We start from the raw sequence: 22,388 nt of genomic DNA, 5'->3' as shown, positions 1-22,388 counted from the left end.
TATAAGAATAGGAATTGAGAATAAAACTGCCAGTATCATACTGCCATTATACAAATCTATGGTGCGACCACACTTAGAATACTGTGTACAGTTCTGGTCACCATACCTAAAATAGGATATTAGGGAGCTGGAAAAAGTGCAGAAAAGGGCAACTAAAATTATTAAGGGGCTGGAGCATTTCCCCTATGAGGGGAGGTTACATCAACTGGGATTGTTTAGCTTGGAAAAAAGGAGGCTAAGGGGAGACATGATAGAGGTGTACAAAATTATGCATGGTATAGAGAACGTGGATAGGGGGACCTTTTTCTCCCTCTCAAAATACTAGAACCCGGGGTCATCCCATGAAACTGACTGGTGGGAGATCCAGGCCAAATAAAAGGAAGTACTTCTTCACACAGCACATAGTTAAATTATGGAACTCACTACCACAAGACGGCTATCAATTTGGATGGCTTTAAAAGGGGGTTGGATAAATTCCTGGAGGAGAAGGCGATCAATGGCTACTATCCCTGACGTGCTATCTCCAGTATTTGAGGCAGTAAGCCCGTGTGCACCAGTTGCTGGGGAATATGGGTGTGAGGGTGCTGTTGCACCATGTCCTTCCTTGTTGGTCCCTGACCAATGGCTGGTTGGCCATTGTGTGAACAGAGTGCTGGACTAGATAGACCCTTACATCTGATCCAGCATGGCACTTCTCATGTTCTTATACAAATAAATTAAATAAAGGATGATGGGGAGTGCCAGCTTCGTTTTCCAGGCTAGTGGGGTCCCAGAAACTTCCTAGGGTCTTCTCAGTGGGGCTGGAGTGAATAATTTCTCGGCTCATGAGAATTGTACAGAAGTGTGAGAGAGATTCCATGCATGTTGTATTTATTAGGGATCACTGAGTTTCTGATGATCACTTTGCACACAAACTATTATATAACAACAACAATAACAGTGTTTCCTAGTCGTCTGAATACATATAATTCCTACTCCTAGGCAGCCAAACTCAGGAAGAAAAGAAGTTCAAAACATGCCAGAAGGGAACACTTAGATGAGAAAACCGACAAGACAGATAGATAATTTGACCAAGCAGAAAAACTTCTACCCAGAGCTCTATTTACTCATGCCACGTGAAATCGCATATAAGGAAGGGAAGGAGGAGATGCGGATTATCGCGGATCCGCGTTTCTAGTACACGATTAAGCACTTTCGGAGCACAAGCAAAAGGAAAAAGGGGGGGCGGGGCGGAGAGAGGAAGGGAATTGTAAAACAACGACAACTTTCTCAGAAAAGTTGCAAAACGATGCTGCAGGAACGGGTGCAGCAGCTGCTGCCAAGAAACTCCCTGGGGTTGCATTGAGAAGCTCTCGTCCGTCACCCCAGCGCTCCCATCGCTTTAGGGGGGGGTCCTGCTCCGGCGAGCGAAAGGCCAGGCTTACCTGTGTCCGGCGATGCGTGGCTGGGAGCGGAGCGGAGCGTCAGCCCACGGAGCGGGGGACAGAGAAGCAGCCGGGCCAGCGAGCCGTCCTCGGGCAAAGCTCCGGGAGGGGCCGGGCAGGGGCGGGGTCGCAGCTGTGCACACTGGCCCGGGCGAGGAGGTGAGACGGCGCGCTTGGGCGTGGGCACACATTCCGCCTTTGCGTTTCGCTAGAGGCGGAAAGTGATGGGGAGAGTAACGCTGGCAGGGCCCTCTGCACACTCTCTTGCTCTGGATGGACCTCTACTCCCTCCTTGGCGCAGGGGGCCCAATCCACTCCTTCCCTTGCTCAGGGTGGATTGGGCCCTCTGCACCCTCCTGGTCAGCCACTGCTACAAATAAGCAATTGCCTAAGCTGTTGCAACCCTTCTTAGTGGTGATGATGATGATGATGATGATGATGATGATGATGATGATATTTATATACCACCCCATAGCTGAAGCTCTCTGGGTGGTTTACAAAGATTAAAACATTGAACATTTAAAAAACCGATATACAAAATTTTAAACCCATAAAAAAATAAAAACAGATCATATACAAAGATAATATCCAAGCTTCCCTCAGAGTAGGCATCTGTAGGAGGACCTTAGATGTTGAGCGCACTGTACAGGTAGGTTCATGTCAGGAGAGGCATTCCGTCAGGTATTGTGGTCTCAAGCCATGCAAGGTTTTATAGTTTAAAACCTGCACCTTGAATTGGGCTCAGAAACGTATAGGCAGCCAATGCAAGCCGGCCAGAATCGGTCTGCAGCCTGCAGGAATGGCTGCTAGTCGTGAAAGTTGAGAGAGGCGGCTGATAGAGGTGGTCTTTCAGCAGGGCTCATGGAAAGACCCCTTATTTTTTAATTCTCATACAACAGCCCTGAGAGGTAGGCGACTGGTCCTAGGCATTGGGGCAGAGCGGGGACTTGAACCCAGATCTCCTCCCTGATCAAACCTATCCCTGGTTCTGCTCACATCCAAGCAAGGCCACACCCCCTATGCACATTTCACACAAGACAGATTTGGGATGTCCTGTGTGGAAGTCACTTTCAAATGCAACAGAGTGAACCCTACCTGTAGTTCATGATCACACATGGCTGCTATGCCATATGCGGAGTTAGACATGCATATATTATGTATTGATTGGATTTACTCCCTGCCTTTCTACCAATTAATGGCACTCAAGGCAGCTTTCAGTCATAGATAAATAAAAAGTGATTGAACCAATAATACAATTACCAGAAAACGCAATTAAGAACACAACCGTAACAGAATAAAAAAGCACCCAATTCAGAGGCAGTATCAGAGGCAGTAAGCCTATCTACACCAGTTGCTGTGGGACCATGTGCTTCTGTGTCTCCCTGGTCAGCTGGTTGGCCACTGTGAACAGAATGCTGGACTAGATGGACCCTTGGTCTGATCTAGCAGGGCTCCTCTTATGTTTTTAAAAACGTCTTTGCCTGCCAGCAGGACAGCAGAAAGAAAGTCAACCTAGCCTTCCTCAGCAGGTTGTTCCACAGCCTAGGAGCAGTCACCAAGAAGGCCCTCTCTCATGTCCTCACCAAACATGCTCCTGAAGGAAGCGGTACCACAAGAAGGGCTTCAAACCTTGGTAAACTCATATGGGAGAAGGCAGTCTCTCAGGGACGTAGGAATATAGGAAGTTGCCTTATACTGAATCAGAGCTTGGCCCATCTAGCTCAGTATTGTCGACACTGACTGGCAGCAATGACTCTCCAGGGTTTCAGGCAGGATTCCTTTCCTTGCCGACCTGGGGAAGCTGAGGATCAAACCTGGGACCTTCTGCATGCAAAGCAGGTGCTCTATCACACTGAGCTGTGGCCCATCCCAGCCATATATGGCTTTATTAGTCATAACCAGTGCTTTGAATTGTGCTTGGAAACAGACAGGTAAGCAAGTGAAACCGTTGCAACAAGGGAGTCACATGCTGCTTCTAATCAGCTCCGGTAAACAGCCTGGCCACTGCATTCTGGACCAGCTGAAGTTTCTGAATAGTTTTCTAAGGCAGCCCCACGTAAAGTGCATTACAGTAGTCCAAACAAGTTGTAACTAAGGCATGCATGGCCATGGCCAGAACAGCCATCTCTAGGAACAGGCGCAGTTGGCACACTAGCCACAGCAGCGCCCTCCTGGCCATGTCCAAAACCTGGGCATGTTTTAGAGCAAAGCTGCACCATCGGTGACCCACCAAGCCAAACGCAGCCTCCCAGCCTTGTGTCTCAAAAGGTTATCACCTCCCAACCCAGACACCACAGCATCTCATGCTGCAAGAGAGAGAGGGCAGCTGCAATTTCTCTCACCTTTCCCCTTCCCTACCAGTCCTTCCTCTCATCCCCAGGGCCAAGCAGGATCCAGGTATGTGCCGCATAGCAGGTGAGGGAAGATGTGGATGGGGAGGCAGGACACCAGCTTCCTTCTCCCCTGCTGCATGGTGAGATTTCTAAAGGGACACGCCGAAGTGGCAACCCTACATGCTGCTGTATCTACAGGCAGGAGATACATGCGAGATTATACAGAAATTTCCTCCGCAGCCCCACAAATGCCTGCCCATCACAGAACAGGTATTTTGAACCTGCCTCTCTCCAAATCTGTCACCCTAAAGGCAGGTAATCCTTGAAGAAGAATATATGCCCACTGTTCTCTGTTGGATCATATGAAGTGAGGAGGATGCATTTTGGATCCATGAGCACATTTAGGAATTTGAGAAACTGCTCGGAACACCCCCACAAAATGCCTAATCAGTGGATCACCGTTTTGGCATCTATCTGTCACATCTATGGATCTTAGGCTACATCTTATTTAGCAAAACCTTTTGTTTCATGTCTATTGGAATAAGAGTTGGTGTAATTCGGCTACTTGCTGGTGGTGCAATACAGCTCATATTTCTTTAAAACATATATTTTGACAATGTCCAGGAGTTGCTTCTTTGGCAGGTGGAGGGGGGAGATGAATTTTGTACAGGAACAGTCTTTAATATTCACTGAAGTGCTTGCTGTTTTACATTATTTACCTGCTTCATGGAAATTAACAAATGGTCACCGTAAATGGATTCTCCGTGCCCCTTTGACAGCTAAGAGTGATATTACAACATTGGAAGGATAAACACTCACCTTCTATAACGCAGTGGATTGAAGATCTTACAGCACTTTTAATATTTGAATGAGTGGCTTACAGACACCACACTCAAATGGAGACTTATTTGGATATTTGTTCCGTTTTTGTTGCAGCCTACAGCTAGAAAGTTATGTGCATTTCTAGAAATCCATGTACGTATATTTAGAAAAATGGGGAAAATTAAAAAATAAGTAAATAAAAAAGAGACAGACCTTTGGTTTGATCCAGCAGGGCTCTTCTTATATTCTTATATTCTGGCTGCCTTATACTAGAGGTCTTCATAAGGACATGTGGGAGGGGGCTAGGATTGTGTCTGCTGACGTCCCTCCACATGATGCTCCCATTAGCCACACCTCCTGGTAATAGTGGGGAAAAGGCCTTATGTACATACATGCCAGGCCACAGGGGTGAGGTGGGCGCATGGCCTGAGGTCATAGTCTCACTTTGCCATTATTATTATTATTATTATTATTATTATTATTATTATTATTACATTTATATACCGCCCCATAGCTGAAGCTCTCTGGGTGGTTTACAAAGTTTAAAAACATTGAACATTTAAAAACCAATATCCAAAATTTAAAACCATAAAAAGCATAAAAACAGACTACATACCAACTATCCAGGGGTCAGTTAAAAAACTCACTTACTGAAAAGATACGACTAGCCAGAGGAACAAGACAAGGATGTCCGCTCTCGCCGGTCCTTTTTGTAATGGTTATGGAAGTTTTGGCGAAGGCACTAAGGGAGGATAAAGAATTAGAAGGAATTGGAGAGGTAAGGGAAATAAAGCTAAACATGTTTGCGGATGATACTTTATTGACCATTAAGAATCCATTAAGAAAATTAGAAAGAATTAAATATCAGTTGAGGGAATTTGAGGAAATTACAGGGTTAAAAATAAATTGGTCTAAATCAGAGATGATGTTGTTTAACTATACTAAGAGGGAAGAAAAGGATTGGGAATTTAAGGGAATGGAATTGAAAGTTAAGAACGAGATTAAATATTTGGGAATTAAAATTACAAAAAATCTAGAGAATTTAGAAAGGGAAAATTTAACGAGGTTAAAGAAGGAGGTACTAGAGAAATTGGAAAAATATAAAAGATTAAATTTATCTTGGTTTGGGAGAATAGCTTTGATAAAAATGAAGATATTAGCTAAAATTAATTTTGTATTTAGGATGTTACCTATAAAAATATCAGAAACCGAGATAAAAAGTTGGCAAAATATTATTAATAAATATTGTAATGGAGAAAAGAGAGCAAGAGTGAATAAAAATAATTGGTACCTAAGCCAAAAAAAGGGGGGAATGGGTCTCCCAAACATAAAATTATACTACGTAGCAAATAGATTAAGACATGTTGTAGAAGCAATTATGGGAGTAGGAGATTTATATTGGATGGAAGAAAAAATTATAAGTAAGGTAGAGATGAATCTGGAGAATGTTTTTTTTAAAGATGGAGGAAGAAAGTGGGTTGGAAGTATAGATAATCCACTCCTGAGGACTCAATGGGAAATTTGGAGTAAATTTAAAGGGAAGCTGCTTCCGAGCAACTCTCCCTTAGCACCGATAATAATGTTAAAGAATTTCCCAGAGGATCTAAAGGGCAGATTATGTAAAATATTAAAAGAGAAAAATAAAATAAAATTAAAGGATTGGGTAAGAGATATTAAAACAAGAGAAGATATGGAAAATTTGTTAAAGGAGAAGAAGCTATCTTGGCTAGAATATGGTCAATTAGAGCAATGGAATAAAAAGTGGATTAAAGATAATAGAATGTGCAGAAAGATGACGAGGTTTGAAGAATTAGTAGTAAGTAAGGAGAAAGGAAAAGGAAGTAGTATAGTTTCAAAAGGATTAATGAGTGAAATATATAAAATATTGTTAGAGAAGGAGTTTAGAGAGAATACAGAGAAAATGATTTGGGAATCAGATTTGAAGATACAAATAGGGCGACAGAGCTGGGAGGGACTATGGAAACAAAGAGTGTTGAGAAGTTTATCAGTAAGAATAAAGGAGAATTATTTTAAAATTTTATGGAGGTGGTACCTAACCCCGGTTAGATTGAATAAGATAAGTGATCAACATTCAGCAAATTGTTGGAGAGGATGTGGGGAAAAAGGAACGTATTTACATATGTGGTGGCAATGCAAATATGTACAAAGATTATGGAAGATGGTGTTTTCAGAAATTGAAGAAATAGTGGGAATGAAAATAGAACAAACACCAAAAATAGCATTGCTGTCACTATTTGAAGATATAAAGTGTGGAAAAGGAACTATAGAGCTGATATCGAGTTTGTTGGTTGCAGCACGATTGATGATAGCTAGGAACTGGAAGATCCAAGGGGAATATTCTATTGAGGAATGGTATAAAGTAGTATGGGACATAGCCATTAATGATAAACTGACATGTAATATTAAGTGGAGAAAAGGCGTAACTAAAATAAATGAGTTCGAAGGAATCTGGAAACAGTTCCTAGTGTTCGTGTTTACTAAGGGAAGTGGGAAACCACCAGCAGAAGAAATGATTAGATTTTGGACTCAAGAATGATCCCGAGGTGGGGGGTGCACATTTATGTTAAGAATGAAGATGTTGTAGTGTGATAAGGCATATGTAATAGTTTTTGATATTTGTACTCAACAATTATTCAATATGTATGCAGCAGATATTTGATGTATTTTTTTTTCTTATTGTGTTAGTTTCAGTTATATTTTGGAAATGTTTATCTATGTTTATATAGTGTTGAAAATGAATAAAAATTATTTTTTTAAAAAAATAAAAAACTCAACACATGCTGTTAAATGCTTGGGACAAGAGAAAAGTCTGGACCTGGTGCCAAAAATATAACAATGTTGGCGCCAGGCAAACCTGATAGGGGAGATTGTTCCATAGTTGGGGGCCACCACTGAAAAGGCCCTCTCCTTTGTTGCCCTCCTCCGAGCTTCCCTCATTTGACTACTGTCAGAGCACTGGTTCCAATAGCCCCATACGATCGACTTTGTCACCAATGCCAAAAGCCTCATCCTGGGATCTTTCCTGCTCAAGTATCGAACATTCTTGAAGTGGTAGCAATGCCAAGGGTCGAATCTGAAACCTTCCCTCACCAAAGCATATGCTCCGCCACTAAGCTTCAGCTGCCCTCCTCATGCATGTCATTGAATGGGAGGAAGGCGGGAGGAAGTCCATCTAAGTCAGGAGGAAGTCCACGGAGGCAAGCTGGCAGTAAGTGGCCACAGCCGACTTCGTCCATTTTCCTAACCAGTGTTCAGGTGTCAGGACTCAGTGCTGCAGATATGCTTGCCTAAACTGCAGTTCTAGTAGAAGAAGAGAAAGAAGGGCCAGAGTGTGAAAATGCCTTCTGCGATGCCAGCAGCTCAACCGATTTTTGTGCAAAGCCAGGCCAGGGCTTCCCTGCCTGCAGCAGTTAGCAGGAAGCGTAATTTAATTTTCCTCTGTGATAATAAAAAAAAGAAAAGGAAAAAAGTTTTAATTGGCACCAATAGACACTTTTTTTTCCTGAGTGGGGAGGATGATTGGGGGAGAACTGGGGGGGAGGGCAGCTCCTCCCCACCTGGTGCACGATGGTCCCAATCTGAACTGGGCCGACGCACACTTACCCTAGAGTAAAAAAAATAGGATTATTTTCAGTGACACTCTACACACAATTAACTCTACATACAATCTACACACACAACATGCAGCTTGGCCCTTAGAGACATCACAGAAGGAGGAAAAAGCTATTTCAACAGAGGAATTGCAAGAGAAATTGCAAGATACCAAAAAAAAAAATGCTGGTTCCAAATCACTCAAATATGAAGCTTTGCCTCAAAAGCAATAACGAAGAATGAAGCAACCTGATCCCTCAACGCTTTTGAAAATTAATATGTTAGAATAGCTCACAAGGCAGGTCTAGAAGTTTAGTCCCTTGTATCTCTGGCGGATTAACCACACATCACTGCGGAACAAGAGGAGGGTTAAAAATGGTTTGAGAAGCTGATATTGAGGAACAGATTAGAGATATAAGTGGAATGCAAGCTGGGAAAAGAACCACTTACATCTATTTCGGCAATTAGAGAAACACGTTTAAAAATAATGCACAGGTGGCATCTGATGCCTGTGAAATTAAATCACATTAGCACAAATTTCTCCCCAAATTGCTGGAGAGGTTGTCAGAGGGACCTTATTCTGCGCTAGCGAACAGACCTGGCTTTGCCTGGACTAGCCCTTCATTTGATGCAGCAAAGCCTTCAGGCAATTTATACAGCTGTCTGAGTTGGGACACATTGTTGCTGTCCCATCTAAGCGAAGGCAGGTCCGTTGGTACCCTGGGCTCGACCCCTGAGGAAGGGCCTGTCAACTCCATTTCCCTGAGGGTGTGTGTGCTGCATCACAGCAGTAGGGAGGGAGCAGGCATATAACTTTGACTTCCCTGGCTTCAAATTGTAGGGTCTGCAAACCTATATGCTGGTTCAAGAAGGCTTCCCCTAGTGACTGAAAAGATTACTGCAGGCTTCAACCACATGGACACATTTAAATTAATTACAATTAAGTAATGCATTTAAAACATGACATAACCCCGATCTGCACGCCTTGAGGGTCCACTTAGTATACACGCCAGGTTTGAAGTGTTTAGATTTCATGGTCCTTGTGCTGTGATACTGACGGATGGACAGACAGACACACATCCTCTTTTATTATTGTAGATGTGGTGGGCTTGTGAACATGTGCAAGTATATTGGATAGCCATTTTTAATTATATTCCTCAAATAAGGAAACAAGCAGTTCATGGCACCCCATTATTAGCCCTTCTATTTTTAGTGTCACACAAGCACAGCTGTTACATAAAGTCCGAATTTTTTTATCACTGGCAGCAACGAGAAAGGTTATAGCGTGGTAATGGAAAAGGAAAATAGGGTACCCTGACAATAGATGGTATATGAAAATCTGGTACATGGGCCCTTGATGGAAAATGAGCACAACATCATCGATGGATCAGAGAGATAATCAAGAAGGACACAGTCTGAGACATTTGCTTCCCCTCCTTTATGTACATTAATGCAGGGTCTACAGACCTGCGTTCACTGAGCAAGTACGCAGTCCTATTTTTGGAAGGATCTAATAACTAGGGAGACTAGGGCCATAGCTAGACCTAAGGTTTATCCCTGAATCGTCCAGGGGTCAAACCTGTTCATCTAGATGACACACAGGGGATCCAGTGCTCAGGCAAGGGCGAACCCCGGATGATCCCAGGATAAACCTTCGGTCTAGCTGTGGCCTAACTGTTGAAAGCTGGTCATTTTGCGACTGTGATCAAGATTACGATTTAATCGGGAGGCGGAAAACATAATATCTTTTAAGCGTCTCCTGAAGACATACTTCATACACAGGCTTTCCGTGGTCTTTAATGTAGCTGGTTTTATATTGCCTTTTAAACTTTTAATATTTAAAATTTAGACTTGTATTTTATCGTTTTTAATTGTGCACTGCCCAAAAAGCTTCGGCTGATGGGCAGTATAAAAATGCAATCAATCAATTAATCAATCAATCAACAAACAAAACAAGTGTGAATTCAGGGATGATTCTAAAATAGGTAGAGAACCAGTAATGAATGGTGTAAAACAGGCAGTTCATGTTTCTGCTTTTATATCATTGTTATCTTGTATAACGTACGATATAAAATAAAATAGTCGTTTACAAAAACAATACTTGTTATTTTTTAGAATAAAATACTTGTTTACAAAAATAATAAATATTCCCCTGCAGCATTTTGACTCTGGCCACAGCTAGACCTAAGGTTTATCCTGGGATCAACCAGGGTTCACGCCTGCCTGAGCACTGGATCCCCTGTGTGTCACCTAGATGAACAGGTTTGACCCCTGGACGATCCAGGGATAAACCTTAGGTCTAGCTATGGCCTCAGTCTCAGGGAGAGCCTGGAAAGTTGTATGTTTAAGGCGAACCCTACCTTTTCCTAGCTCCTCCTGTGGCAGGTGGAGGAATCCTTCTGAAACTGTGGTCTGGGGCAGGGCTGGTTGTTTGTACAGCGACTTTTATATCCCTCACGAAAGCGGACAATAAAAAGGAGGAAAGCAACTTCATAAATAAACAAATCTACATGCCCTGCTTATAGTGGTGTGGGGACAGAGTTCCAAAGGCAAGGTCAGTCCAAGGCCCAATCACAGCGAAGTCCAGAGAAGAGCAGGTTTAGCAGGGAGAAGACAGGGCAGAAGATTGGTCCTGGTGTTCAGACATTGTTCCAGCCATCTGTGCCCAGAACTGGCTTTTCTGTAAGCCTGAACCTTCAGAAGACCTGCAGTCTTCAGCGCCACCTGATGAATGGTCTTGGGAGTTCTTATTCCTTAGGCAAGCTCTTCGGTGTCCGCTAGACACCTGAGCCTGCATCTTTAGGCCCCTGCACTCCTGGGGCTATGACGTAGCTGCTTGCTGTCTGCCTTTGAGTCTGAGACAGGGACCCAAGTGTGTCTTTGGGGAAGGTCCAGCGACCTTCTCCACTGAGGGACCAGAATCCGCCTGACCTGCCTCAAGGTCCCTTGGCACAGGCAGCAACTCCACAATGTTCAGCACCAGGGACTCCAGATTACACTCTGACGAGGAGTCTTACAGAGAGGGGAGGGCATCACACTTCAGTGAAAACAGCTGGGTATGGCTCAGGTTCAGGGGCCTTCCTCTGGCCCCTAACCCACTTGATCACTTACAGGTTTGGGGGCCTATTTCTCTTGCTCACTTCTCAGTTTTTTTTGGGGGGGGGCTTCTTCCCCTTGCTCACTTCTGGATTTAGGGGCTTATCCCTTTTGCTCGCTGTTTGGTTTTGGGGGGCTTCCCCTGGCCTGTACCCCTCTCACTCATTTCTGAGTTTGGCCCTTATCCCTCTTGCTCACTTCTGGGTTATGGGGCCTATCCCTCTTGCTCACTTCTGGGTTTGGAGGCTTATCTCTTTTGCTCACTTCTGGTTTTGGGGGGGGCTTCCTCTGACTCCAGTCCCTCTTGGTTACTTCTGGATTTGGGGGCCTTCCTTTGCCCCCTAACCCTCTTCCTCATTTCTGCAACCTGTAATTCTCCCTCTTCACTCATCTCCTGAATACCAAGCAAGCTGCAGGGAAAGTAGAATGGGATCATGGCATGATACAAGCAACACACTCTCACAGGGGAAGGGCCCTGCTGCTGGGATGTGGCAGGATTGTGTCTGGGCAGCAAACTGCTCTTCCACCAATAAGGGCATGCTATTTGTCTCCCTTCCATGTTTCGTTCCCCACAGGTCTCTGGGTAGGGTGCCCACTTATGAATCACCCCAAAAAGAGGAAATGCATTACCAAACCAGAGGATGGAACACATTTGCATAAAATTTGCATCTCTTCATTTATATGTATTGCTGCAAATTTAGAAATAATTATTATACTTCAAACAGAAATACAGAATGCCGCATCATAGAATGGAGGACTGTGAGCAGGTGGCCTGTGTGCTTTGCTCAGCCTGCTGCTGTCCAGGTGCTGTTGATGGGTAACTTCAAGGCCCTTTAGCTCTTCCTTCTGGTGGTTCTTTATACCAGACCTGGACTGGGCATCCCTTCGAACAGAGGACACCTTCCAAATAGACAACAGACCTCCTGTAGCCTTTCTGCCCTCTGTAAAAGAGGACACATGGCCACCTTAACTCTGAGAGGCAGGAATTCAGTGGGGAGGGTGCATTTAGGATTGCACCTGGTCTAGGCCTCAGCTGAATGATCCCTCCAGCTGCCCTTATTAGCTGCTAATTGTGCTGTGTGCAGGAGGCAATGCTTTGAACCTTTTAAACCTTTAAAATATAAAGGTACAGGCATGACTTTCTGGCTTGACGCCTAGCAAATTACCTCTCCTTCCTGCAAACACACACACACACACACACAAACACACACACAAAGTTGGTTCAATCTTGCCTATAATTATATGTATGTAGAACTGAGGTGCAAGTGGGTGTCAACCAGAAAGCTAAACAGTGCTAACAATTCAAGATCAATATTAACACGACAGAATTTTATTCTGGAATGTCTTTTCCCATCCTACCTGAGTGGCATTGGGAGGCACAGATGGAAAAGAGATAAGGACAGCAAATATATGCAGCTTTCTGAAACCGATATTGGCAGAGCTGGCTCTCCCATGAAGCGGAGTGAAGCTCCCGCCTCAGGTCACGGAGCTGGAGGAGCAGCGAATTGAACTTCTCCCCCTTGGCCTTGTTGGAGGGCCTGCCACTGCCTCCTCCTCCTCCCGCAGCGGGTGTTCCAGAGAGTTCTGCTGGTCACTCTCCCTCTCTTGGAATTTTCTCAGCGAGAGCGCAGGATCAGTGGAGCTCTCTGGAGCAGCTGCCCACTCACTAACATTAGTTTCCAGAGAGCCCACCAATCACGCTCTTCTGCTGTGGCAAGTACCACAGTGAGAGAGTGACTGGTGAGGCTCTCTGGAGCGGCCACCTGCGCTCTGTTTTGTTCCAAGGAGATCCTCAGAGTGAAACAGATCCTCAGAGTGAAACCCACCCTCTGGCTCACACTGAGAACCCTCTCAACAAGAGTTGAATGGCGGGTGGACAGGCTCTCGTGGGAGAGTTTGTGCCGGCATCATAAAGAGCAGAAGAGAGAAATGGAAGACATTGTGGCAAATGGTGTGGATCTGCTTTTGTAGTGGCACAAGGAGTGTAGTTTGAAAGACAAACGGATGTCCTGGGTATTTTTAGTGGATTGCAGAGGCAGATTAGGGAACTGAAGGCTGCAGATACTGGGTCTAATGCCTGCACTTTCATTACTAGATGTGAAACAGAGTAAAGTGCCAGTAAATGCTCCATGCACAAATTCTCCGGATCTCGCCTGCACAATTTGAGACCCACGAGCCCCAAAGCAGCCTGCCAACCATGTATTGCTGCTTGTGGATGCTTGACAATCGCTTTGCTTTTGCAGTCATGACCCAAGCATCACACCACATGGTGGCCCCTTGGGTTCAGTATATGTGTAGGTGCAAATGTGGATATTATTATTATTATTATTATTATTATTATTATTATTATTATTATTATCTGTTATTATTAATAACTGTGACCAGGTGACCTGTGTGGCTCCTCAATCTGCTGTCCAGGTGCTAAGTGTGGATGGACAACTTCACGCTCTCAATGTTTCGATGGGTGTTTAAAAAAATTCTACAGGACAAATGTGGCTGCAAACGTTTTATAAATAGGCAGAGTCTCTATACTGAAATAATTTTCATCCTTTGGTTCATCTATTTCCTCTTGTTTAAACTGTAATTTCTACATGTTTTAATTTTCTTGCAAGATGCCTTTGAGTCTATTTTCTTTTGAAAAAAGGTTACTAATTTTTTAATTCAATAATAGGAATAATTATTTTATTTTTTTGCAGAGGCCTCAACTGGTGACGAAGCAGCTGGCAACCACAGCTAGTTGAAAGATTTGTTGCACAAACAAGGACAACTGCTGATTCTTCAGTGATTAAGGGGAACAACAACTCAGCAGCGGGATTTTTTTATCTTTATGGGAAGGAAGAGGCAAGAACTTGTGACAGATAGCATCTTACACAGGATACCTTGGCAGACCCAAGACTTGGGGCCCTTTTGATAGTCCTCCATGGGTGTTTGGCAGACTTATTATTCCTGGGAGTATTCACATGAATGAGGTCTTCATTTCCTGTGACCCACAAAGCCAAGCACTGCCCACCAGCCATGGATTGTGGTCTGTGAGCTACAAAAGAATTCCCCCACCCTGTTTTGCAGATCCAGGCAGGCAGGCAGATTAGGGTGGCCACACCTCCCGCGGTCTCAGGACGATCCCGAGACCATGGGAAGAATTGGGTTTTCCCAGGGAGTACTTATCCCTGGGAAAACCCATTCTCATCCCTCCTTCCTCCCAGGAGTCCCTGTGCATCATTTGAACACACAGGGGCTCAGCCGTGACCAGCCCAGATTTTTCGGCTGGTGTAGAAACGGCCAGAGACAGGGTCAAAATAAAAGCGGCAAAATAAAAGTGGGTGGTTGAGGGTGAGGTGATGGTGGTGGAGTTCTTTGCTGATCTCTTGCAAGCCCAGTGGTTTGCACATCAGTCAGGGTGAGTTCGTGCCCTGGTAGTTGTGGGGATCAGGTCATATGATTTGCAAGACTCAGAACCGTTAAGGAAATCTACCCTATTCATAGTCTTTTGCGGTTAGGAACAAAGCCACATTGTTAATGCAATCTGAAAGTGTGTTTGTTTTGCCTGCCCAATATTGGAGAAACAGCAATGGGAAACTAAGAACAGTTAGCAACAACAGCACTTTCTAGTTAAGGCCTAGGGTGACCATATGGAAAGAAGGACAGGTCTCCTGTATCTTTAATGGGAATTTCAGCAGATGTCATTTGTGTGCATGCAACACCTGCTGGAATTCCCTCTTCATCACAACTGTTAAAGCTGCAGGAGCCCTGCTCTCTTTTGTATCTGGTCAAGAGGGCAGGGCTCCTGCAGCTTTAATTGTTGCAATGAAGAGGGAATTTCACCAGGTGCTGCATGCCTACAAGTGACACCTGCTGAAATTCCCTTTTCAATGCAATTGTTAAGGATACATGAGCCCTGTCCTCCTTTCTATAGGGTCACCCGAGTTAAGTGGCAGTCATCATGTTTTCTAAAGGCCTTTGAGAGAAACACTGAACCATGCCTAAACTTTAGTCTTCACACCTGTGTCAGGACCAGCCCTACCGTTTGACAGAGTGAGGTGGGACCATCTCAGGTGGCAGGTACCAGGGCCAGGGAGCAAGGTATTGGAGGACAATGCTGGGCATGACATATGAACTGTCCTGTGCCCCCAAAACTAGTCTGCTCTATCAAGGGGTTGTGGAGGATGCTAGCCCAAAACATTTTTCTACATGATGCAGAGTAGCAAGGGGCACCTCCCATCCTCTTCCACTGTCCCAAGTCAAGGTGCATTGTATCCAAGCCAAGCAAGTCTTTTTGGCACCTTAGGCAGAAAACCCCACAGGCACCTCCCCCACCCCCAGCAGTAAGATAAAGATATATATTTAAATAACTAACCATTTGCTGCCTTTTCATAATACCCCAAATCCACTGCCTGAAGCAGCTGTCTCACTCTGACTAATGGTAGGGCCAGCTTTGAGTATCCAACTGCCATTCCAGTCAGCTGCTATATATGGAATGGAGTGTGGTGGGTGGGGCATCATCTTTTCGTTATCCTCAGATAGCAAAAGGTCAAGGTCAGAGATTACATCTTCTGTTGCAAAAATATGGAACATGGAAGATAATGGAACAGGATTGGTCCTCCCATGGCGCTGGCTTTTGTCAAGCTGAGTTGAGCTGCAGATTTGGGGATAGCATGAAAAGATAGCAAATTGTCCATTATTTAGTTATTATAGTTTTACCATCAGAGGGGACATTAGGGTTTTCCCAATTGGGTACCAAAACGTCTTTGGGCCTTCTCTGCCAGACAGGCTGCTTTTTTTTTCTTTTACCAACACAGCACAGTACTGTTACTGTGCTTAGAACATGAACAAAAATGAGTCATATAGGGTTAAAGTCACTTCCGCTTTCCGTTGCCATGGGAAACTCAGTGCCCTAGAAATTTGTCCTTTCTCCCACTCAATGTGTGGGAGTTAAAAGCCCAGCAGAGCCAAAACCTTTTTAAAAAATTATTATTCGTATTTATGTTTCCCCCACCCCATAATAGACTCTTTCTGGCCTCATAGCACAATGAGACAATTCCAGGAACCATCAAATTAATGGTGTCATTCCCCTCAGTTTGCAAAACAAGCAAACAAACTCCAAACAAACATCTTGAAATGGAGTTGAAGCAAATCTTTGAACTAAAACAAAATGTAAAACATTGGGCTTAATTTTAGCACTTTCAGTTGTGTGGGAATTGTGGGGTGGGCCTATACTTGTTTTGTCCGTTTGGTTGAGCGCACGTTCAAAGCAGGGAGAGGAGATGCAAGGCAAGCAACAGAGATGTAAAACTCATTGATCATCTTGAAGTATGTTTTGGCAGCAGAATCAAAAATATTAGGATCTCTGTAATAGGGGAAGAGGGAAGGCTGCGGGGCAGACGAGTGTATCTCAAATATGTTGCTGCACAGTGACACCTAGTGTTCTTCATAAATATGGCGGCAAATAATGAAAGAAAAACATACCATTCCACCTAAAATGGAGCTAATGATATTTCTGTCCTGCGTTAGAGCGAAATCACACCACTGAAATGATTAAGGGGCTGGAGCATCTCCCCTATGAGGGAAGGTTACATCAACTGGGATGGTTTAGCTTGGGGGGGGGGGAAGGAGGCTAAGGGGAGACATGATAGAGGTGTACAAAATTATACATGGTATGGAGAATGGAGAGAGGGAGACATTTTTCTCCCTCTCTCAAAATACTAGAACCCGGGGTCATCCCATGAAGCTGATTTGTGGGAGATCCATGACAAATAAAAGGAAGTACTTCTTCACACAGCGCATAGTTAAATCATGGAACTCACTACCACAAGATATAGTGATGGCCACCAATTTGGATGGCTTTCAAAGGGAGCTGGATAAATATTCCTATAGGAGAAGGCTACCAATGGCTACTAGTCCTGATGGTTGTGTGCTATCTCCAGTATTTGAGACAGTAAGCCTGTGCGCACCAGTTGCTGGGAACATGGGTGGGAGGGTGCTGTTGCACCATGTCCTGCTTTGTTGGTCCCTGGTCAACAGCTGGTTGGCCACTGTGTGAACAAAGAGCTGGACTAGATGGACCCTTGGTCTCATCCAGAACGGCACTTATGTTCTTATGACAGGTATTTTATTCTAGGGGAGAGGACTAGAAACAGAAGAGGCTTTACCTGGGCAGCCTTTTGCTTTGTCCTGCTTATCTCCAGACCATATATCTGGCTAAAGCATGTCAGATGCTCTTTGGGGAGAGGACTAGAAGGGTATTTGATTCTACCCCAGCTTCAGAAGTTGTCAGAAAGGGCTTTCAAAGATGGGTTGGCTTGGGATGTGGAAAGACTTCTCGGTGGCAAGATCCCGTCCTGCCATGGCATGCATTTGGATGGCAGAACCGTATGGGTAGGTCCAATAATCTGGCCTTCCTACATGATCTTCAAACTTCCTCCTGACTGGAGGCATGTGTGAATGATGTTCAGCTGCCTTATATGCTATAAATGTAAATATGTATATAAAGTTATTGTTTATATTATGTATAAGGTTCCAGGAAGTAAGTAGGCCTCAAAGTACTTACAATTTGTAAAGGGGGGGGGAGTTTGAATGCCTGAGTGTTGATTGGATGGTTGAGGGGAGTGCCGATTGGCTGAGTATGATTGGGAGGAGCTGGAAAAATGGTTCTGTATATAGTTAGGTGAAGTTGTGACAACACAGGGGGGCAAGACGTCACAGCATGCCACTTGCTGACTCAGCGAATCCGACTTGATCAGCTAGTCTACCGGATCTGCAGCAGAAAACCAGGGAGCAAGTTTCCTTTATAGAGCCACCGTACAGAGGCGTGTAGGATGAGTCAAAGAAAAGGAAAGCGTCCCTTTGTTTGGCTCCATTGACTGTGGTCTTTGAAACCAGCATACATCTCTGCAAATAAAAATGTCTTTGGTTAGTGGTGAAAAAGACATCTCAGTTGGCAGTAAGTCAAGCATCTTTGGGGAGGTGTTCCATAAAAGGCTATGAACACCCACTTCAGATGGTGGAGGAACCCAGAGGACAGTGAGCTTCTCTAAACGAGTGATTTATTGCACTCTTGTGATTGGCCACTCATGGAAGTTTGCGGGTCCATTACACAATGTCATCACCATCCAGGATGTCTGCCATGTTATCCCCTGGAAATCTCACTTAAAAATAATAATCATGGCATCTCCAAGTGTGTAAACTCAGTGTTGCACTATAATTCTGCCACTAGATGGTGATGTCTTGTTAAACTCATTGGAACCTTTCTGAGAAGGGAAGTTTTCAAGTCAACATCACATGGTTGTGTGTTAACAACCATGTTGTTATGGTGGGAGGACTGCACAGGACGAAAGCCCTAGCAAGGCTGAGGGATTTTTCCTGTGTGTAGAGAAGCTCAGTGAATGCAGTGTCCAAGAAGGCTTATATAGATGTGGATAGGCTAGATATAGTAGAACTGGATGTGTCAAGACCAGAGGTGCTCTAGGATCTAAGCTGGTTTGTATTTTAAAGTGAATTGATCTGGCTTGTGCTTCTTGGACTAATTGAACAGATTGTAAAGAAATTACCCTTTGGTTTTTGTGCTGCTCCGAATTTTGCAATCCAGTTCTCAGCTCAAAAGACATAACAAAATGCATCTAAAAATTAGTATTTTAGGTTAAAATGCACACACAAATATGTACAAAATGTACATTTTGTATGTTTTTTTTAAAAAAGTTCAAATGTAATACGACATTTCATGCAGTTTTTAAAAAACAAAACAAAAACCCATCTTGCACTTTGTTGAGGAAACAGGATGGAACAGGCTTAAGACTGAACACATGTGAAACTGACATGCACTGGAAATAAATTCATCTGTTCAAGACCCAGTCAGGGCAGAAATTAGAAACAGGCACAGCAAAATGGACCCTGCAGTGCAGCTGAATGACAGTATTACTCCGGTGACTGGGCAAGTATAGAAGGTGACATACAAGTATTTATACCAGGCCTGGCTCTTGGTTTGAGCAGGCCCTCAGCAAAGTGCCCTCTGCTGGGCGTCTCTGAAACTATAGGCACACCAAGAGATTGTGTGCATCAGCAGTGCTCCAAGAAAGCTGCCGTTTTAATTTCCCACAATGCCGCAGAGCAATACTACATTAGGGCATTATGGGAATTTAAAATGGTGGCTTCTCCCAGACCCAGCCACCTGGTGCTCAGATTGGAGTAACAGTTTATTTATTTAAAGTATGTTTATCCCACTCCACAGCTAAAACAAGACTCCTGGGAGTGGCTTACAGTCAATAAGTAAACATGGAACGGCACACAAGGTAAAAGGGATGGGGAAGGAAGAGGAAAAAAAGATTTCCCTAATTTCGTTGTCTTCTTTCTAGTTAAAGGAAGAAGTCAGGCAACAGTGCTGGGTCCTCAGCAGCTGTCCGAAGCTGGTTACGGGGATCATATGACTCCCCTGTTACAACAGCTCCACTAGCTTCTGGTCTGTTTCCAAGCACAATTCAGAGTGCTGGTTATGACCTATAAAGCACTATAAGGCTCGGGTCCAGTTTATCTGAAAGTCCATATTCTCCCTTATGAATCTGCCTATGCCCTGAGATCTTCAGGGGAGGTACTTCTCTCGATCCTGCCTTCATCACAGGCACACCTGTGGGAATGTGGGACAGCGCCTTCTCGGTGGCTGCTCCAAGGCTCTGGAACTCTCTTCCGAGGGAGGCTAGACTGGCTCCCTTCTTGCTGTGTTTCCACAGGCAGGCAAAAACCTTTTTGTTCCAGCAGGCCTTTGGTGACCTCTGTTTATGCAATGGATTTTTTAATTGTCATTTGTCTTTTAAATTTTTAAATGTTTTTAAAAATACTGGTTTAATTATAACCAGTGCTGGTTTAATTATTTTTAATTATTGCTTATTTCTACGTTTTAATGGTATATGTTTTCATTTCGTAAAGTTGCATTGAGTCCCAGTGTTAGAGAAAAGGTGGGATACAAATAATGACGACGACGATGTACCATGTTACCAAAGTGTTCACTTTTCCTCTCTTTTGCAGGGGTCAAAATGTTACACATTCCTTGCATCTTCTGTGCCTGGACAGGTCTCTGAGGCTTCAGCCCAGCCACAGTAACTATCAAAGGTAGCTCCCAATTGTAAGCCACAAGGTTCCTGGTGGAAGCCCAACATCCTTGGCCAGAAGCTGCATACTTTTTCTTATTTTAACCCCACCACCACCACCACCAGCAGGCTGTTATCGCTTATCCTTGGATGTGCCAGGTCACTTGAACCTGCACTGATAAAAAGTCCTGTGGAAGTCAAAGCAGAGTTCTAAGAACATAAGAAGTGCTATGCTTGATCAGACCAAGGGTCCATCCAGTCCAGCACTCTGTTCGCACAGTGGCCAGCCAGCTATCGACCAGGGACCCACAAGCAGGATACAATGCAACAGCACTCTCCCACCCATGTCCCCCAGCAACTGGTGTATATAGGCTTACTGCCTTGGATACTGGAGGGAACACATAGCCAACATGCCTTGTAGCTATTGATAGCCTTCTCCTCCAGGAATTTATCCAACCCCCTTTTAAAGCCATCCAAATTGATGGGCATCACCACATCTTGTGGTAGTGAGTTCCATAGTTTAACTATGCACTGTGGGAAGAAGTACTTCCTTTTATCTCCCACCAATCAGCTTCATGGCATGACTCTTTGGGGTTTGAGTATCAAGAGAGAGGGAGTGAGATGTCTCCCTATCCACATTCTCCACACCATGCATAATTTTGTACACACTTCTATCAGGTCTCCCCTTAGCCTCCTTTCCCCCCACCCCCAAGCTAACTCAGCAAAGCAAGTTCTGAGCAAAGCAAGCCCCCTCTGCAGAGGACTCCCGCCGCAGGGGCTCAGCCCTCTGATTACGGAAAGCGGAAAGGAAATAGCGAAGGTTAACCGACCTAGTCAGGAGGAAGGCATTAAAGTGGCGATTGAATCCACACAGCAGAGATTACAGCTCTTTGAGCACATGATGCAAATGTACACATCAAATTAGATGGCAACTGCTCAGTCATATTAAGCTAATGGCCCTTCCCTCTCCTGCCCAGCAGCCCCCTCCCCGTTGTGCAGGCATGAAATTACATTTCCAATCTGCACATGACCTTTCTGCTTCCTTAAAGGGGCCGTGTGCTCCAAGCAGCTGGTCTGTTTCTTTGAGCAGCGTGTGGAGTCTTTTGCCAGAGAGATGATCCTCACAGAGCCCGCCCACCCCACCCCCCAAAAAATATTATTTCCCACCTGGGTCACTCAATTTACAGACTTGCTAACCGAAGAGAAAGGAATCCAAAATGAATTTTGCAGTGAAGGCAGACTGTGAGTCTGCACCTGCGTTGCCAGCCCCAAGACACCTTTGACTCTGTGGAAGCCTTGGGCCGTAGCTAGACCTAAGGTTTATCCCAGGGTCATCCTGGGTTCGTCCCTGTCTGAGTGCTGGATGCCCTGTGTGGCACTTAGATGAACAGGTTTGACCCCAGGACAATCTTGGGATAAACCTTAGGTCTAGCTACGGCCTTGGTTGGGCTTTGGAATGGAAGCATGGCCTGGGCGATTGGCACAATTGCTGCTGAGCATCCTCCCCCACGGAGTGGCGCCCACCAAGCCCCCAGGTTTTCCAGGGTTCTGCGAACAATGCAACGAGCGGATCTCAACTATGAGGGCCTGAAATACAAATCCTGCTTTACAGAGCACAGTCGGCCACCTATTTGAAAGACTGGCCTCTGACCAGTGGAGGCTGGTGGCTACAATGCCAGTGGGGAAGGTGAATCCACTCCAGGTTTCAGTCAGAGCCAGTCAGAACACTAAAGTAGCTATCCGTGGTGCTATCCAAGTTAGGGTTCTCACTGAAACCCGGAGCGGATTCACCACTTCGCTGACATTAGAGTCATCACTGCTCAGAGGCCAGTGCTCTATCTGAAGTCGTCCTTTATTTGTAGCGCAGTCCAGTCCAAGCCCAGTTTAAAGATGATGAACCAAGGGAGAACAAGGAACTCGATGTTCCCCATCCATAGTTAGCATCCGGACAGCAGACAAGGTAGGCACAAAGCTCACCTGGTCAGAGGCCCTGACTTCATGGTGCCGAGTTGGCACTGCCTTCCCCC

This window comes from Elgaria multicarinata, chromosome 8 (genome assembly GCF_023053635.1).
Source record: "Elgaria multicarinata webbii isolate HBS135686 ecotype San Diego chromosome 8, rElgMul1.1.pri, whole genome shotgun sequence".
Lineage (NCBI taxonomy): Eukaryota > Metazoa > Chordata > Lepidosauria > Squamata > Anguidae > Elgaria > Elgaria multicarinata.
The sequence above is the reverse complement of the archived record's forward strand: the minus strand, read 5'-3'. Positions refer to the sequence as shown.